Source organism: Lagenorhynchus albirostris, chromosome 1 (genome assembly GCF_949774975.1).
Source record: "Lagenorhynchus albirostris chromosome 1, mLagAlb1.1, whole genome shotgun sequence".
Classification (NCBI taxonomy): Eukaryota; Metazoa; Chordata; class Mammalia; order Artiodactyla; family Delphinidae; genus Lagenorhynchus; species Lagenorhynchus albirostris.
The window spans coordinates 52,779,597-52,798,561 of NC_083095.1; the positions used below are offsets into that span (position 1 = coordinate 52,779,597).

General features: G+C 35.9%; 1 protein-coding gene across 1 annotated transcript in view; it reads left to right on the plus strand.

Moving 5' to 3' along the window:
- Nucleotides 1–18,965, plus strand: part of MDGA2 (MAM domain containing glycosylphosphatidylinositol anchor 2) — an 825,804-nt gene that overhangs the window by 366,467 nt on the left and 440,372 nt on the right. The window lies entirely within an intron of this gene.

The following is an 18,965-nucleotide window of genomic DNA, read 5'->3' on the forward strand; positions in this document are numbered from 1 at the left end:
TGGTAACTAGATAGATAAATGTCTGAAAATATTCTTTTAAGAAAAGGGTATTGGATTTATAAATAATTATTCTCTAGTCCTTTTTATTACTAATAATTACACAGACACATTTCATAGTTCTGGCAAATTAGGTCCAAGTGACATATACTTTTCCTTAGTTGATATATTCAATTTCCACTAATTAATATTAAGCCCATTATCTGCAATTAAATAGATTTCTTCTCTGAAATCTGCCTCTGGTCAATATTGCCCAATCAAATGCATAGGAGTTAGTTAATGGGTATATGTGTTCTATATTTGTTGGTTAAATTAATTATTCATAATTGTTCACCCAACACATGTTTATGAAGCACCTACTAATGCAGTGCTAGTCAAAGCAAGGTGATAATGGTCTAAATGTACAATTAGTTATTTAAGTCTGGCTTCCTTGAAAAATATAAATCCATCTTGTTAATTATTTATCCTCACTGCATACCTTTTCATTGTTTATCTTCTGTCATAGTATCTTAGATCAAGTTTCCTGGAAGCAGTTCCTGAGATGAGGATTGGTGTATAAGTGATTTGTTAAGGAATTGTTCATAGGGGAGACTGGTAAAGGAGTGGGGGAAGCAGGGCAGAACAGAAGGATGCCACAAGATGATGTGATATCAGGCAAAGGCCCTTAGAGGGTGGCTTCAGCCTGATCCTGAAGGGAAGGTCTGCAGTGTAAGTTATAACTCAGAGTTTTCCTAGCCCTCGTAGCTTTCAGTTGGACCTTCTACCCTATACACAGTGACCTAGACCTGATAAATATATATTGGTTAGATACAATAAATAAAAGCTAGACATGGTCAGGAATATCAAGAAGCTTAGACTCTGATCATAGGTTAAGACACAGAGGAGTTAATCAAATCTGTAAGAGCAGTAAAAATAAATCGCTATTGGGTTTAGAGGAAGAACAAAATTTTTTTTCTTTTCTACCACCTTTTCATAGAATTATAATATTTGAAAAAAATCTTAAGGTATACTTGACAGTCTCCTAGATATAGTTTAGAATCCAGAATAATAACTAGGATATGTAAACTGAACTTTGCCTCAGGGCCTTCAAATTAAAGGATACAAATCACTTAATTAGTTAAAAGAATATAGATATTTTTTAAATGTTTGCATTATGTGGACCTTCTTTCAGAACATACACTCCTTTAACTGAGCTTAACCTAGAATAGCGTTACTAATACCCTTTTGAGAACTACATTGTACATTATAAAACTGGTATGATGGTGTGCCAAAGTTACTAGGTATGGCTCTGTGGGAATCTCCCCTGTTCTAAACAAACAGAGGAGGATTTCACACTGCATCATGCTTCCATGTCATTGCTTGTTCTATTACCTTTGCCTAGAATGAGCTTCCGCTGTTCTTTTTTTTTTTTCCTGTGCCACTAGTCACATGAGGCTATTTATTTATTTATTTATTTTAAACATCTTTATTGGAGTATAATTGCTTTACAATGGTGTGTTAGTTTCTGCTGTATAACAAAGTGAATTATACATACATATACATATACATATATATACATATACATATATCCCCATATCTCCTCCCTCTTGCATCTCCCTCCCACCCTCCCTATCCTACCTCTCTAGGTGGTCACAAAGCACCGAGCTGATCTCCCTGTGCTATGTGGCTGTTTCCCACTAGCTATCTGTTTTACGTCTGGTAGTGTATATATGTTCATGCCACTCTCTCACTTCGTCCCAGCTTACCCTTCCCCCTCCCCGTGTCCTCAAGTCCATGCAGTCTATGTCTGCATCTTTATTCCTGTTCTGCCCCTAGGTTCTTCAGATCCATTTTTTTTTTTTTTTTTAGATTCCATATATATGTGTTAGCATATGGTATTTGTTTTTCTCGCTCTTAATTTGGTTCTTTCTTACTCTTCATTCAAGGCCTAAGCTCAGATGTTTTCTTAGATACGACACCAAAAGCACAAGCAATAGCAACAACAACAATAAAACGGATAAATTAGACTACATCAAAATTAGAAACATATGCGCTGCAAATAAGACCAAGAAAGTGAAGTGACAACCCACAGAAAGGGAGAAACTATTTGCAAATAATATATCTGATAAGGAACTTGTATACAGAGTATATAAGTAACTCTTATGACTCAATTATAAAAAGATGAAAAAAACAATTAAAAGATGGGCAAAGAATCTGAATAGACATTTCTCCAAAGAAGATATACAAATGGCCAATAAGTACATGAAATAGATGCTCAAATCTTTAGTCATTAAGGAAATGCAAATCAAAACCTCAGCAATATAACACATCATAACCACTAAATTGGCTATAAACAAAAAGAAGGATAATAATGAGTGTTGGTGAGGATGTGGAGAAATTGGAACCCTCTTACATTGCTGGTGGGAATGTAAAATGGCGTAGCCACCTTGGAAAATGGTTTGGCAATTTTTCAAAAAATTAAACATAGAATTACCATATGAGCCAGCAATTTCACTCTTAGGTATATACTTGAGAAATAAAAACCAGTTCACAGGGACTTCCCTGGTGGTGCAGTGGTTAAGAATCTGCCTGCCAGTGCAGTAGACACAGGTTCGATCCCTGGTCCGGGAGGATCCCACATGCCACTAAAGCCCATGTGCCACAACTGCTGAAGCCTGTGCACCTAGAGTCCATGCTCCGCACCAAGAGAAGCCACTGCAATGAGAAGCCTGTGCACCCCAATGAAGAGTAGCCCCCGCTCGCCACAACTAGAGAAAGCCCGTGCAGCAACAAAGACCCAATGCAGCCAAAAATAAATAATAAAAATAAATATATAAAAAAAGAAAAAAATTCACAGAAAACTTGTACACACAAATGTTCTTAAAGCATTACTTATAATAGACTCAAAGTGGAAACAACCCAAATATCCATTAATTGATGAATGAATTAATAGAATATAGCACATTCATACAAAGGAAAGTTATTCAGCAATAAAAATAAATGAAATAATAGCACATGCTACAACAGGATGAACTTTGAAAACACTATACTAAGTCAAAAAGTCAGTCACAAAAGGTCACGTAGTATATACTTCTATTTACATGGAAAGTCCAGAATAGGCAAATCCATAGAGACGTCATGTAGATAAGTGGGTGCTTAGCGCTTGTGGGAGTGAGAGTAGAGGTGGTGGAGGGAGATGATGAGTGACAGCTAATAGCTACCGAGTTTCTTTTAGAGGGGAGCAAAATGACCTAAAATTTGATTTTGGTGATGGTTGTACAACCATGCAAATATATTAATCGTTGAATTGTAAACTTTAAATGAATGGATAGTATGGTATGTGAATTATGCCTCAATAATATCTCAATAAAACTTTTTTTTTTTAAAGCCCTGAGTTTAAATGTGGTTTCTAGAAAAATGTTCCTGAAACCTCAGTTGGAACTCATTTCCCTTTCTTTGTGTTGCTGGTGTATATATTTATATAATCAGACATATTGCATTAAAATTCCTCATGTGGATGTCTTTACCACTAAACTAAAAGTTCCTCAAGATCAGAGATAAAAAAAATAATTCTCCTTCTCCTTCTTCTCCTCCCTCTCTTCCCGCTCCTTCTCCCACCTTCCTCTTTCTCCCCCTCATCACTATTACTGTTACTATTTTGCCAGAGTCTAGCATAGATGTATAGGAAGAAACCAACCAAACCTAACTATATTATCGCTTACATTCATACAACCTTTTGAGCCTGTTTAGAAATTTTATAATATTGAAACCAATGTTGAAATGCTTATGGACAGTAAGTAAGTAATCCTTCCCTAAATGTTAGAAAATGCCATGTGCAATACTCTTCTTTTTTTTTTTAACACTTTATTGGAGTATAATTGCTTTACAGTGGTGTGTTAGCTTCTGCTGTATAACAAAGTGAATCAGGTATACATATACATATATCCCTATATCTCCTCCCTCTTGTGTCTCCCTCCCACCCTCCCTATCCCACCCCTCTAGGTGGTCACAAAGCACCGTACTTATCTCCCTGTACTCTTTTTTTAATGGAGGACAGGTTTTGCTTTGAAACTGGAGATGATAAAGACAGGTTTCAAGAGCAGATAATCAAAATTGGCATGCAAAAAATGACAGAACGTACTGGGCCATTAATGTCATGACTTTATGAAAGACAGATCAGACTCATTTTACTTTTTTCTCATAATATTGACTTTATCAATTTAAAAACCCTTATGATTATTTTATCTTTTTAAAAGCAGCACAAACATTGTTAATTTGCTCTGACTTCTCCTTGCCTCAGTATACTTGAGTGAAAGATGGATTGAACCACCAAAAACCTTGTTACTCAAATATTATTTTATGGTTTTACTAAAAGATTTCATTGTCATCTTAATTTCATTAATAACACAAATATAATTAGATATGATTTTTGAAGACAGCTTTATGTAACTATTATAAATTGGTTTTACATTAAAAGTTATTCTTGAAGAAAATAGAAAGTCCCTTACTTCAGTGATTTTCAAGATTTTGTGAAATGAACTCTTTTTCCCAACCAAAATCTCACTCAAAATCCAGTATATAAATCATATAAGAACAAAGTTCGTCTGCTCATTGGGAATTTAAAACGAGGGTCAAGAGACCCAGATTCTAGCCACAGTAGTCTTCTGGGCTACCTCCAAAGATTGCTTAAGGCTCCTTAGAGCAAAACACTGCCTTAGTTAGGTGGAAAGTAGGTCTATGCATCTTCCTGCACCTGGGGAATTACATTTTTTTTAGTAACCAATTACCTTGAAGTAAGCTAAGTTAATGGCATTTTGCTAACTGATTAGCAAACACTGGAAGCTACCTCATATGCATATTGTTTTATATAGGCTGTTTTTTATAAAAAGGCATTAATAGGTTAACTCAGTGATAATACCCTGGAGTGATGAAAACAGCTATGAAATGGATTGCATGTAATTTGTTACTAGAAATATTTAAATTGCCAATTTTTGCAAATAGTTCACTTGAAAAGACAGAAAATTCAGGGTTAATTTTATAGTAAAATTGTTTTATTCCTTTTTTTTCTTCATTAAAAGCACTAATTGGAGAACAGAGAAAAGAGTGGAGTAACAGTTGGCGTGGGGATTGCTTATAACCTGAATGTGACTTTGGGAGTGAGTGAAGAGTGAACAGTATCCATCCACTCCTTATCTTCATCTCGATCTCAATCTCTCTCTTTTTTCTTCTGGATCACATACCTGGGTATCTGTCTCAGCTCTGCTGTTCACCCATAGTGGAATCTTCAAATAGACCTTTAACTTTCATTTCAGTTTCCTCATCTAAGCAATAAGGATAATTGTGCTGCCTTCCTCATGGGGTTTTGTGGTATCTAAATGATACCGTCCATGTAAAGCACTTAGCAGAATGTCTGGCTTGTAATTAGCGTTCAATGAATATTAATGATTGACCTTCTAATTAGCTGTTTCCTTTCCCTTTTTTCTCCCTTCCTTAAATTTCTTTTTAACATTTACTGTATTTCTTATTTATACTTACTGAAGAAAAGTGCTGAGCATTCTTGTTTGACTTCTCAAGGCTTTAGTTTGGGTGTGCTTTAACGAAATAGTAGTTTAAAAGGGGAAAACAAAGCATTGTTACTCATGACTATCTAGCTTATAAAAACTGGGGTGCACAAAATAGAGAAATATCAACACTTAAATTAACAAACAATGATTTTCCGTATATTGTTAGATTAAACAGTTTTTGTATGAGTTGATCACCCTTAATGGAGAAGGAAAATTATTTTAGAAATTCAGGGGAAATAAGGAGCTAATATTTGCTTATAATAAATTATAAGCATAATTTTATTAATTATTAAAAGTTATTTCTAATTTTAATAACTTTTTAAGAATTATTTTCTAACATTATTGGTGTTGCTGTATATAAAGGAGTAATAGTCTCATCAGCTTAAGTGATTTATTCAAAATCAAGAGGTGCACAGCCAGCCACAGGGCTTGGGATGGGAACTCTGATGTTATCATTCCTGCTACTCTTTGATACCTCTTTCTAGGCTTCCAGGGTCTTTTTCAATCAGTCTCTGTATTTTCCCGGGTTCCACTTATACTCATTTCTCATCCTATTCTATAGAGTGATCCTTTGCAAAAGGGCCTAGAATCACAGTTTAGACTTTTAAATTTCATCTGTATTTCCATCTTTAAAAAAAAAACAAAAAAAACTACACACGCCTTTGGATAGCAAGCCAGCAAACTTGCTCACATAATTTCCTGCACTTTTGTAGGTACTTTCTTTTTAACATTGGTAGGAGGAGGGCAGAATTATATTAGTGATTTTAAGTGTGCTTAAAGATTAAAAATAAAATGAAAGCAGGCATTCAGAAGTAAAGTTATTGCTAATTATTAGTGGAGTGATGATTGAAAGGAGAGTGGTCAAGGCTTTGGGGGAAGGAGAGAGTAAGTGGTGCAGATACTGAGGTTTGGAGCCATTTTAGGTTCCTCTCCCTCATGGTGAGGATCCCAAAACTTGCACTGGCTACTGTCAGAGGATGTTCCTTCATGCCCAAAGTGAGGAATCCCACACAGGAAAGAAAACAGCCAAGTGAGACAGAAGAGAAAGAGTAAATTTCTCTGTACCTCCAGGAAGCTTCTAGAGACAGCTTTAATCCTGCCAAATACAGATTTTCTCCATAAGATTATGCTAGAAGAAATCACATGAATAAACAAATCTTTATGGTTTTGCAAATCAAATTAAGTAATATATACTTCCAGCTATTTCTATTACATTCGGTATATATTCACACACACACACAGACACACACATTCACATACACATATACGTGCAATCTGTCCCAAGCAAAAATAAATATATAATAATTTGTAGTTGTCTTGAAGTGATAATCATCCCTCTATGAACTGTTTAAATAGTTTAGTGTTTTTCCACCCCTAGATTTTGTCCTAAAAACACTGTGAAAGACTTCATCATATTCCACTTCTCATTCCAGGCCACCATGTCTTTTGAGTGACGCATAAACCAAGAATAGAGGTAAAACACTATGATTCCTTTTCCCCATTAACATTAATTTATATTCTCTAAATATATTTGACTATTTTGCATTTTCTAGGCCTGTTAAATTACAGCAGCTGAAACCCTTTTCTCTCTGATTTCCTAAATCACATATGCCCATATTACCAACATGAATATGAATGCTTCTCTTCTTAGTTATACCACTTCAACATGATTGGAATTCTCTAGTTTATGTAACCACTTAGTCTGTTCTATTAGGCAAAATCCAGATTGCATACACATGGGATAGAAAATTCTGGTACTTTGAAAAGAGTAGAAGGAAAATTACATTGCCTTTTTTTAGAGAACAAATAACCTCGATATGGTGTTTAAGTGTCTAATATTGTTTAATGGAAAAATCCATTGTACAGTTCAAACTAAATGAAATAATGATGTAAGTTAGGGTGCTTCTTCAAGCAGCATCTTAAGTAGATACTTATGCACTTCTGAGTTCAACCCACAGCAGCCATGCAGCCTCAGAGCTTGTTATGGAATTTCATATTCCTTTAATGGAAATGGCTCCATGCTGTGCTTTCCCTTTTCCAACTGTGGCAGTAATAGTTAGTAATCAAGTCGTAATGTAATAATCACAGGTACAGGGAAACGCTGGCTGTTGTAATAGGTTGCAAGGGGAAAACATATTGGTGTTTTTCCAGACTTCATTTCATCAGTCTTTTTGTTGTGTGTTGAAAGAATCTAGGCTTATAGGTGAAAACCGCCCCTCAAAAGTGCCTATACAGATAAGACCATATCACTTGCTTACTCGTACTGAATTTTTCTCATCTGGGTACTCACAAAGAGCCACAAATTTGAGAATTTTATGTTAAAATCTGAAAAAGCAGTGTGCTCTGAGCAAGAGCCCAGAGCATTTCATTCTTAATTCTAAAGTCCCTCACATATGTAACTGATATTTTAATGAAGCATATATCAATAAAACATTTATATTCTGTATTGTGCAACTATCTGACTTCTTTCAAAAACTGATTATTTATAATGTCTCAGGAATTTTCATAACAAAAGCTACTTGCTGCTTAGAAAAAGCTATTTCTACTGCTTCTTATTTTATGATCCCCAAAACTTTCTCAATTAAGGTACAGAGTCCTCTAATTTAGAAATTAAATTATATAATCATTGTGTAAAAACCATCTGGTCCACTCTTTTCATTTTTTTCTATAGGGAAACTGGTCTCTGGGAAGTTAACTTTCTCTGTTGATGCTTGAAAGAGTGGTGTGAATGAATACAGTTAATGATGATAACGGATCATTTAAAATGGCCTATAGCTTCTCTCTTACAAAAACAAATATATGAAATAGCCTAGCTGAACAAAATGTTTGTGCAAGGGCCCATGAAATACAATTATACAGTACCAGGCAGTGATCTTAAAGGTTAGAGCATATTTTCCTTAAATATATCATTCAGCCAATTCCATCTACTTAATTGCATGAAGTTTTCCTCCCATTGGATGTTTCCTTGATCTATAAGGACTTCTCTCCTCCTCAGGTATTGAGGAAGAGGTTTTTGCTCACAGGGGTGAGCCTTGCTTCAAAGTCCTCTGTGAAAACCATATACAGGTACCCCCTTGCTCTCTGAAAGTTCACCTTATGCCATTTCGCTTTTATGAAAGACTTATATTCATACCTGTTTTACATTAATTGAAAGAAATCCAAAGAGGATTTTCACTTTTACAAAGAAAATACTTACCTTACCAATGTAGGTCTTTCATAAAAGGGAAATGGCTTTTATGAAAAAAAAAGAAAAAAAAAAAGCAGGGAAAGCAGGGGAAACCTGTAATCACAACAGTGTTAACATTTTTTTAAATTAGAACTTACTAATTTAAATAAGATTCTGCTATTATTGCCTTTGCCTATGCAGTTTTTATCCCTAAACACTGATTCCTGCCAACCCTGCCATAGCTCATTTACTCCTAAAATTCATGCTTCATGAGTGCTGAGAATGTTTTGGGTATGGTTTGAAGTAGAGTTATGGTAGTATTCTCAGATCATCACAGGGTGGAGATAACTGTGTAACCTGAATTGCATCCCTGTTTCTAAGGAATAAATAACTGTTTAATGTTTTGACACCAAAGAGATCAGGATTGTGTCTAGACTTTTGACAAAAAATAGTTCATGTTTTAAGAGATGGAAGATTTGGAAGCATTTGCCATCTTGCCTTCTCATTCATTCCCATGTTTAAGGATGAAATGTCTCTGAATTCTACTTCTGCAGTCCTGCCTTACTTAAATATCTGAGATATTCCAGATATTCCAGATATTCTTGTAGTATTGTTCTTTTTTACTAAATTTTCTAAAATTCCTTCTGTGATGAAAATTCCATTCCTATATATAAAGAGAAAATAAAATGTTTTTGAGGACACATGAATAAGGGAAGTCTTGGTCATACTATAGGAAGTACTTAAGCACAAAAACAATAATGTTTTTCCTTAAACAATAATGTTTAAGGAAAATTGAAAGGAGAGTACTCATTGGCATGAGCTCTCTTGCAGGCCGCCATTTTCTCACCAAAACCTGGCCCCACACAACAGCCTGCAGGGACGCCTCAGGCCAAACAACCAACAGGGTGGGAACACAGCCCCACCCATCAGTAGATAGGCTGCTTAAAGTCTTCCTCTGTACACAGCTGCCCAATAAACACAACCCCTGACAAGGCCTTGCCCACCAGAGAGATAAGACCAGCTCCACCTACCAGTGGGCAGCTTCCTTCCTTCCACTGGGAAGCCTGCATAAGCCTCGTAGACAACCTCATCCATCAGAGGGCAGACAGCAGAAGCAAGAAGAACTACAACCCTTCAGCCTGCAGAACAGAAACTGCAATCACAGAAAGTAAGTCAAAATGAGGGCAGAGGAATATATCCCAGATGAAGGAACAAGATAAAACCCCAGAAGAACAACCAAGTGAAGTGAACATAGGCAATCTACCTGACAAAGAATTCAGAGTAGTGATAGTAAAGATGATCCAAAATCTTGGAAAAAGAATGGAGGCACAGGTCGAGAAATGTTTAACAAAGACCTAGAAGAACTAAAGAACAAACAGAGATGAACAATACAATAATTGAAATGAAAAATACACTGGAAGGAATTAATAGCAGGATAACTGAGGCAGAAGAACGGATAAGTGAGCTGGAAAACAGAATGGTGGAAATCACTGCTGTGGAAAAGAATAAAGGAAAAAATATGAAAAGAAATGAAGACAGTCTAAGAGACCTCTGGACAACATTAAACACACCAACATTTGCGTTATAGGGGTCCCAGAAGAAGAGAGAAAGGACCTGAGAAAATATTTGAAGAGATAATAGCTGAAAACTTCTCTAACATGCGAACGGAAACAGTCACACAAGTCCAGGAAGTGCAGAGAGTACCAGGCAGGATAAACCCAAGGAGGAACATGCTGAAACCCATAATAATCAAACTGACAAAAACTAAAGACAAAAGATGTTAAAAGCAACAGGGGAAAAGCAACAAATAACATACAAGGGAACTCCCATAAGGTTATCAGCTGATTTCTCAGCAGAAACTCTGCAGGCCAGAAGGGAGTGACACGATGTATTTAATGTCATAAAAGGGAAAAGAATACTCTACCCAGCAAGGCTCTCATTCAGATTCAACAGAGAAATCAAAAGCTTTAAAGACAAGCAAAAGCTAAGAGAATTCACCACCACCAGACCAGCTTTGCAACAAATGCTAAAGGAATTTCTCTAGGAGGAAAAGGAACGGCCACAACTAGAAACAAGAAAATTATGAATTGAAAAGCTCACCAGTAAAGGCAAACATACATTAAAGGTAGGAAATCATCTGCACACAAATATGATATCAAAACCAGTAATTGTGAGAAGAGAGCACAAAAGCAGGATATTGGACATGCTTCTGAAATTAAAAGACCAGCAATTTAAAACAATCTTGTGTATATATAGACTGCTGTATCAAAACCTCATGGTAACCTCAAACTGAAAATCTACAATAGATGCATACACAAAAAAGAAAAAAGGAATCCAAGCACAACATTAAAGTTAGTAATCAAATCACAAGAGAAGAGCACAAAAGAGGAAGGGAAGAAAAATGACCTACAAAAATAAATCCAAAACAATTTAAAAACTGGCAATAAGACCATACATATCAATAATTAACTTAAACGTAAATGGATTAAGTGCTCCAACCAAAAGACATAGACTGGCTGAATGGATACAAAAATAAGACGTGTATATATGCTGTCTACAAGAGATCCGCTTCAGCTCTAGGAATACATACAGAATGAAAGTGAAGGGATAGAAAAAGGTATTCCATGCAAATGGAAATCAAAAGAAAGCTGGAGTAGCAATACTCATATCAGACAAAATAGACTTAAAAATAGACTGTTACAAGAGACAAAGAAGGACACTATATAATGATCAAGAGATCAATCCAAGAAGAAGATATAACAATTGTAAACATATATGCACCCAACATAGGAGCACCTCAATGTATAAGGCAAATACTAACAGCTATAAAAGGGGAAACCGACAGTAACACAATAATAGTGGGGGACTTTAACACCCCACTTTAATCAATGGACAAATCATCCAGGCAGAAAATCAATAAGAGAACACAGGACTTAAATGACACATTAGATCAGATGGACTAAATTGATATTTATAAAGCATTCCATCCAAAAGCAGCAGAATACACATTCTTCTCAAGTGTACATGGAACATTTTCCAAGATTGATCACATTCTGGGCCACAAAGTGAGCCTCAGTAAATTTAAGAAAATTGAAATCATATCAAGCATCTTTTTCAACCACAACGCTACAAGATTAAAAATCAACTACAAGAAAAAAAAAACTGTAAAAAGCATAAACTTTGTAAAAGAAAGCATAACTGAGGGAAGATTGTTTTCTATGTGATTTTCAAAATTGTGTGTGCATGTTTTGCATATAATCTATAAAACACTAATATTGTTTAGATATGCATAACTTAAAAACATTATCTATAGAAAATAGTGGAAAATAAAATTATCCTGACAAAATTTCTGATTGCCAAATTTAACCTGAGATATTTGGAATCAGTAGGCACAATGAATACAAAAAACAATCAATGACAAAAATCACAGTTAAATTTTCATATGGACAAAATCAAATGGGTGAATCAAATTATTTTTATGTAATATTAGAAATGATGGACTGAGATGAAAATATTCAACCAAGTGAATGTAAATCATTTAATTTCCTTTTCAAAGAATTAAGTTCCCTTTGTGATCTTAATTTTAAGGTATATTTTCTCACTTAAAATATATTCATGTTGTGGGGCTTCCCTGGTGGCGCAGTGGTTGAGAGTCCTCCTGCCGATGCAGGGGACACGGGTTCATGCCCCGGTCCGGGAAGATCCCACATGCCACGGAGCGGCTAGGGCCGTGAGCCATGGCTGCTGAGCCTGCGCATTCGGAGCCTGTGCTCCGCAACGGGAGAGGCTGCAAGAGTGAGAGGCCTGCATACCTCCAAAAAAAAAAGAAAAAAAAAAAAAAGATGCTAGGTTTGGGAAGTAATTTGTTAAAAAATATATATATATATATATTCATGTTGCTATTATTATAATCAAAAGATATGTATTCATCAAAAAGGATCACCTTTGAGGCTGAAAGTGGAGGAGTCATTTTCCCTCCGTTTACATTTATACTTGCATATTTAGGTTCTTGCAGAGGACAATGTGACCAAGTACTTTATATCGTTATTCCCTTTTAATCCTCAGAATAAACTCATCAATTCATTCAACAAATGTTTATTGATCGCCTTTACTGTTTAAGCCACCATTTTCAGGGTTGGGCATACAGAGATAAATAAGACAGACATAGTTGCTGAGCTCACAGAATTAACAGGACAATTACAGTACAGTGCGGTGAGGTAAGTGCTTTAAATGGAGAAGTTGTGGATAGCAGGAAGGCAGGATATCTCACCTAGACTTTGAGAGTCTAAAAAGTTTTCCAGAGAAGGTGACTTTTAAGAGAGTTACATAACCAGAGCAAACCAGGAGCATTGGAGAAGGGTAGGAACAAAAGATTAGCACTTCAGACAGAAGAAAGCACTTGTTCAAAAGCCAGTTGGTGAGAGCTTGGCACTTTCAGAGAATCAGAAGTCAGTCACTCTAAAAGGGGAAGCTGCAATGCCAGAGCCTGAAGAGATTACAGGGAGCAAATTGCAAAGAGCTTCGGGAAGTCCTTTTAAGGACTTTGTGCTTAACTTCAGCCCTCACTGAAATATTTTAATCACGATATTGATATGACCAGACTTTAGTTTTAGAGACTATTCTAGCTACACACTACGAAATGATGGAGCATGGGGATGCAGAGTGTAGTGGTAAAATGGAAGGAAAGGAGAGTAAGTAGAAGATTCATATAGATATCCAGGCCAGAGATGATGGTGACCTGTACTGGGGTAGTGGCAGTGGAGATAAACGAATTTTGGACCTATTTTAGAAGTATAACCAATAGTATTTAGTCATTGAGTAAGTGTAAAGGGTGAAGGATAACACAACATTAAAAAAGTCTAGAGTTTCTAGTTTGAACACTGGGTGCATGGTGTACAAGTGAACTAGTTATCATAGGTTTAGTAAACATAGTAAAGAAAGGTCTTGGGAGTTAGCCAGAATTGGGTTTATGTTCCAGCTTTATCCCTAGTATTATTGGGGCTAATTACTTAGTCTAGTTAAACCTTATCTGTTAGCTCACTTATAAAATGGGGATAGCAGAGGTACCTCCTGCATGTGATTATAAGGATTAAATGAGGTAATAAATGTAACAGCTTAGACCAGTGTCTGGCAATAGTGTTTGCCATTAATAGCATTAGTTGTAAAAATATTAGTAAAGATCTTTGGAGGGTGGAGATTATGATTTCTGTATAACTTGTGCAGAAGGCATTGCAATTTGTGATTTTTTCTTTTGAAAATCCTGGAAGATGCTCGAAACACTGCACTTCTGTGTTATCAAGAATTTGGGGGCTTCCTTGGTGGCACAGTGGTTCAGGGTCTGCCTGCCAATGCAGGGGATGTGGGTTTGTACCCCGGTCCGGGAGGATCCCGCGTGCCGCGGAGCAGCTGGTCCCGTGAGCCATGGCCGCTGAGCTTGCGCGTCCGGAGCCTGTGCTCCTCAACAGGAGAGGCCACAGCAGTGAGAGGCCCGCGTACTGCAAAAAAAAAAAAAAAAAAAAGAATTTGGTCTCATTAGTTTGGTCAGTATTAACATGAAGGCCTCTGAGGTGAGAAAAAATTATACTAACGTCACTGGTCCTCGCAGTAGACTTGTGATCTCTCTAGTTTTCAGAGATTTGCCCAGCCAGTTAAAAAAAATTGTCACATCATAAATCAGCAAGTTTAAAAAGAATGTAATTTATAAAACAAGATGAAACAGTGCCTTCCACAGCAATGTCAAGTTTATGCCACTACGTTTAGTCTTTCCTCCATGAACTTAAAAGCAAAGAAGATAGTAGTATACTCCAACTACCATGAGTAGAGAAGTTAGCAACCGATTTAAAAAAAAAAATGTGGAATGTATTTAAATAGAATATGGATTTTGCTATCATGAAGATACATATAAATTTAAATCTTGATCAACTGTTATAACGCAGGCAGTGGTGTGCTGGAACCAGCTCTTAAAGATTTGTGAAAAATAATCATTAAACATGAAGATTATTAAAAATTAAATGATATGATCTTACCATTAAATAAATTACATTAAAACTAAAGGTAGTAAATCATCAAAACTAATCACTTTCTAATTATTTTACTGCATCTTATTATTGATGATCTTGAAGTTGTTTATGTCTTTTGTATCTAAATGTTTGAAATGTTATATAATGCTGTATTGTGCATCTCTTAACTCTACAGTCAATGTCACTATACTGGTAATTTGAAATCAGCCCCATTGGAAGTATTTATGCCACAGTAATTGGCACATGTTACAAATCAATACTTTTTGTATTGATACTTTTTGTATTGTAATTTTGTTTGTTTTTGTTCGGTGAGTTGGTTATTAAACATTTACTAGCACCCCACTGAACAAAGATGTGAATTAGGGATCAAACTCTTGCAGCAATTTTAGAAAGAAAAAAAATTATAAAAATTTAAAGGGAAGGTCTAAAGTATTTTTAAAGCTAGCTTGAAAGATATTGACTACGGGCAGGACAAGGAAAAGCACTAATCACTAAGAAATTTTTAAAAGTTCTTTGGAGCTTCCATAGCCAGTAAAACTTGAAATATAGAAAACTTAGTTTAGTTAAGCCTTGTATTGTTGGTAAGGCTGAAAATGTATTGGACGTATTATTTTTAAAGGTACTCTCTTTCAGCATTGCCACAGAAGGCAAATTTTTACTGTGTTCAAAAACATGCTTTAAAAACGTTGAAAGCTGTAGTTTACCCCAATTTTTCTTTTTTTTTTTTTTTTTTTGCCTACTTGGAGGAAAGAAGTATGAATTTTAGCAATGGCTATTTCATTGGTTTTTGTTCACTACCTTTTAATGGTGATATCTGTAAAGACATTAATTTGCCAAAGATTTGAGAGCAGAAAAACTGGTGAAGAAATTTCCAGCAAGACATACGAGTTTTTAGTGAGCACGATAGAAATGAACCCCAGAGGTATGAATTTAAGAGAGATATTCAGAAACAGGACCTCTCTGCTCCTTGAAAACAACTCAAGTTATTAAATTATTCCCCAGGGACATTTTGACTTACAGAGCTTGCTTCTTGCTTTTCTTCATGGGTTCAAGGAATAGTAATAATATAGTAAATTTTGTGAAATAGAGAGTGGTTTGAGTATCATCACTTTAGATAAATCTGTTACAAAATGGAATGTGGCTTTGAGAACTCACGCTACTCCACAGAGACGGGCTGGCTTTGTCACAAGTTAGTGCTTGTCAGGGTTTTTGAACTCAGGGTTGAATTGTTATTTTCTTTAGGAAAGAGAAAAAAAAAAAAACACATTTTGGACATGAGAAATCATAAAAATTAGAATAAAGTGAATGAATTAATTGTTGTAAGGAATGACTCAGAACATTGGCTTGTGAGAATATTTGCCAAGGCAATCACCTTCAGACAACTGTAAAGCAAATGTGAATGTTTTTGCTGTGCAGATGTGATCACTTACAATGACATGAAGTCTGAGAGTTGACCTAAGAGAGTCTAATGGGTACTGTGAATCTGTTGGAGCTTTCTAGCTCCTTTGTCTGTAAAGATAACCACATGATAATTCCAAAATAAAGAGCATCATCAGTTATTCCATCCTATAAAAGTTTTTTAATGAGGACCTCACTGAAATACTAAAAACCAGTAGTAGATCAGATATCTTTCTAATACGAATGATGACTTCTTAGCAAGAAAATAGAAATCAATTATTTGGGGAGAGAGGCTTGAAAAATATTGCTTTATACCACTGTTTAACTGTGCCTGAGTACTTTTTTTCTAGCAGTTACCTCGATGAGATCATAAGACTGTAGGGAAAACAAAAACAAAAACAGCTTGTAATTTCAATCCACATACCTAAATAAATCTAGGTTCTATAGATTAAAAAATCTAGTGCCAGTTCTCTATGATTCAACTTAGAGAAATTTAAAGCCTTAGTATCTGAGTAGCTGGGATGTCACTAGGAAGATGCAGCCAGGCTGGCAGGCAGGCGAAGGCCATACAGGGAGGAATTATCCTGGCGACTATGCCTTTATCCAAGGTCTGCCCCACAGCGTGGTAGGCCCTACAGCTCAAACTTTTCAGTGAACTTGGGAGGCTGACTCACGATGACAAAACCCACAATGATTTTAAGTTTACAAGCAGAATGATTATTTAGTTATTTATGCATTCATTTGGAGAAATTCAACTGGTAAGGGTTTCAGTCTTTGACTAGAATATTATTTTCTTGTCAGAAAGCTGTAAGGAAAGCCAAATTTTAATCAAGAGGGTTAGGCTTATGGTTCAACATAAAATAACATTAGGTTTCAAAAATCTGTTCTGTTTGTCTCCATGAGGTGAAGTCCAAGATCCCAAGTCCTGTCAGGGCAAATATTAAAACCTTTGTGTCTTATTTTTCCTGGTCAGTGCTTGAACAGGGACTGCCATCTTTGTCATTTGACTCTGCTTTATTCAAAACTTCCACATCTTTGTCTTTCTTTGTGTGTGTGTGCTGGGCCTTCGGGAGCCACACTTTATTTTTTTATTTTTGGCCGTGCTGCACAGCATGTGGGATCTTAGTTCCCCAACCAGAGATGGAACCCACAACCCCTGCATTAGAAGCGTGGAGTCTTAACCACTGGACCGCCAGAAAAGTCCCCTATCTTTGTCTTTTGACTCCACTTTTTTCAAAACTTCTGTCTTTCAGATTGATGGGCTAGGTGGGGTTATGCAAGCAAATTCATGGGGCAAGGGAGGAAAATATCATTTTTATTTGTGCATATTTTCATTATTTTCTATTTCATATATATTTTATATTGTACATAATATATAATGAGACTATTAAACAGTATATAGTGCAGATTGTGTGTTGCTTACTGTTCTAAGAGCTTTAAATGCATTAGCTCATTTGATGTTTAAAATAGCCTTGTGAGAAAAATACAGGTGAAGCCCAGATTAATCACATATTTGTCCAGAATAAAGGACCTGAGATTCACACCAGGTTGTCTGGCGCCAGAGTCTATTCTCTTACCCATTACATCATGCCACTTCCCCAAGGTAATTTCTCAGTATAATTAATAGATGAATGAATCTACATACATTAATGAACAATATTTATTGATAGGGCCATGCAAGTGAATCCATCTATAAATCTCATCCTGTTGTTTCTGATTTGGGAGAGACTTTCACATGTCTTTGATTATACCATACTGCTTGTTGTGTGCTTTTGTAGTTGAAATGTCTGTGGGTAACTGTTTATACCCACTACCATGTATGGTCACATTTTTGAAGTCATTTCCTGGCACCACCTTTAATAATCTCAAGGTCACTCCAGCAAAATTTACTGTCATGAGTTAATGGGTATTCTTTTCTTAATAACTGATTCAAAGAGCAGAGAATTCTTCACTCTGCTTGTCACGAAAAGTTCCCTGCAAGAGTGTGCAGTGTAGCACATTCCTCCTAGGTTGCCTATTTAGTTTACTCTCATTTGTCTATATCACACAGGTAGGCTTGTAAGACAAGGGCACCTCATTCAAGGAGAGAGGTTAGTTTCTTTCATCTGAGCATGGCAAGCACCCAGATGCTTAAACATATGCAACAGACCAAGAGTAATTCAGAAAATATCATCAAGTGTAAGGAGGAAAAACCTTTTTTCGCAGTGAGATTCTTCCTCAAGGTATTTTTGCTGCTGTACTTGGCATCTTGTAAATAAAAATATTACTTTGGCTATTTTAGTTCTAGTACCCGTACTTCTGTGATATAGCACTGTGACTTAGGCCATCCGTTTTAACATCGTATGATATATTGCTCTTTGCTGTTTTTAGCGATGAATCTTTCAAAGGGAAGTTCATGAAACTTGATCCTTTCTTCTTTATTGCATCACCTTTTTCTCTCTTAAAATTGTCTGGATATCTCAGACCTAACTTTACATTCTACTCTTCACCATGTACTTGAGATGAAACAGGGAACAGTAAGATCAAGGCCATGTAGTTGTAAAAGATTTTGGCTAAATTGGAATTTCTCCATTCCATTTAACTTTTTTGTCTTGTTTAAATCCTGAACTTGGAATTTTAAAAATCTTGAAGAACGTGATAGGGAGCAGGCATCAATAATGTGCTACAAATTCTAACAGTTACTGATTGATTTGTCTTTTAAACTATGTTTCTCCAAACCCTCTGAACCCTCTCTTAAGCCTACATGGCTTTCACTGTCATTGCTATGTGATATGACATTGAAGTAATTTGCTTTTTCTCAACTTTATACCATTTTTATCTGTATTATTAACTCAGTGGGCT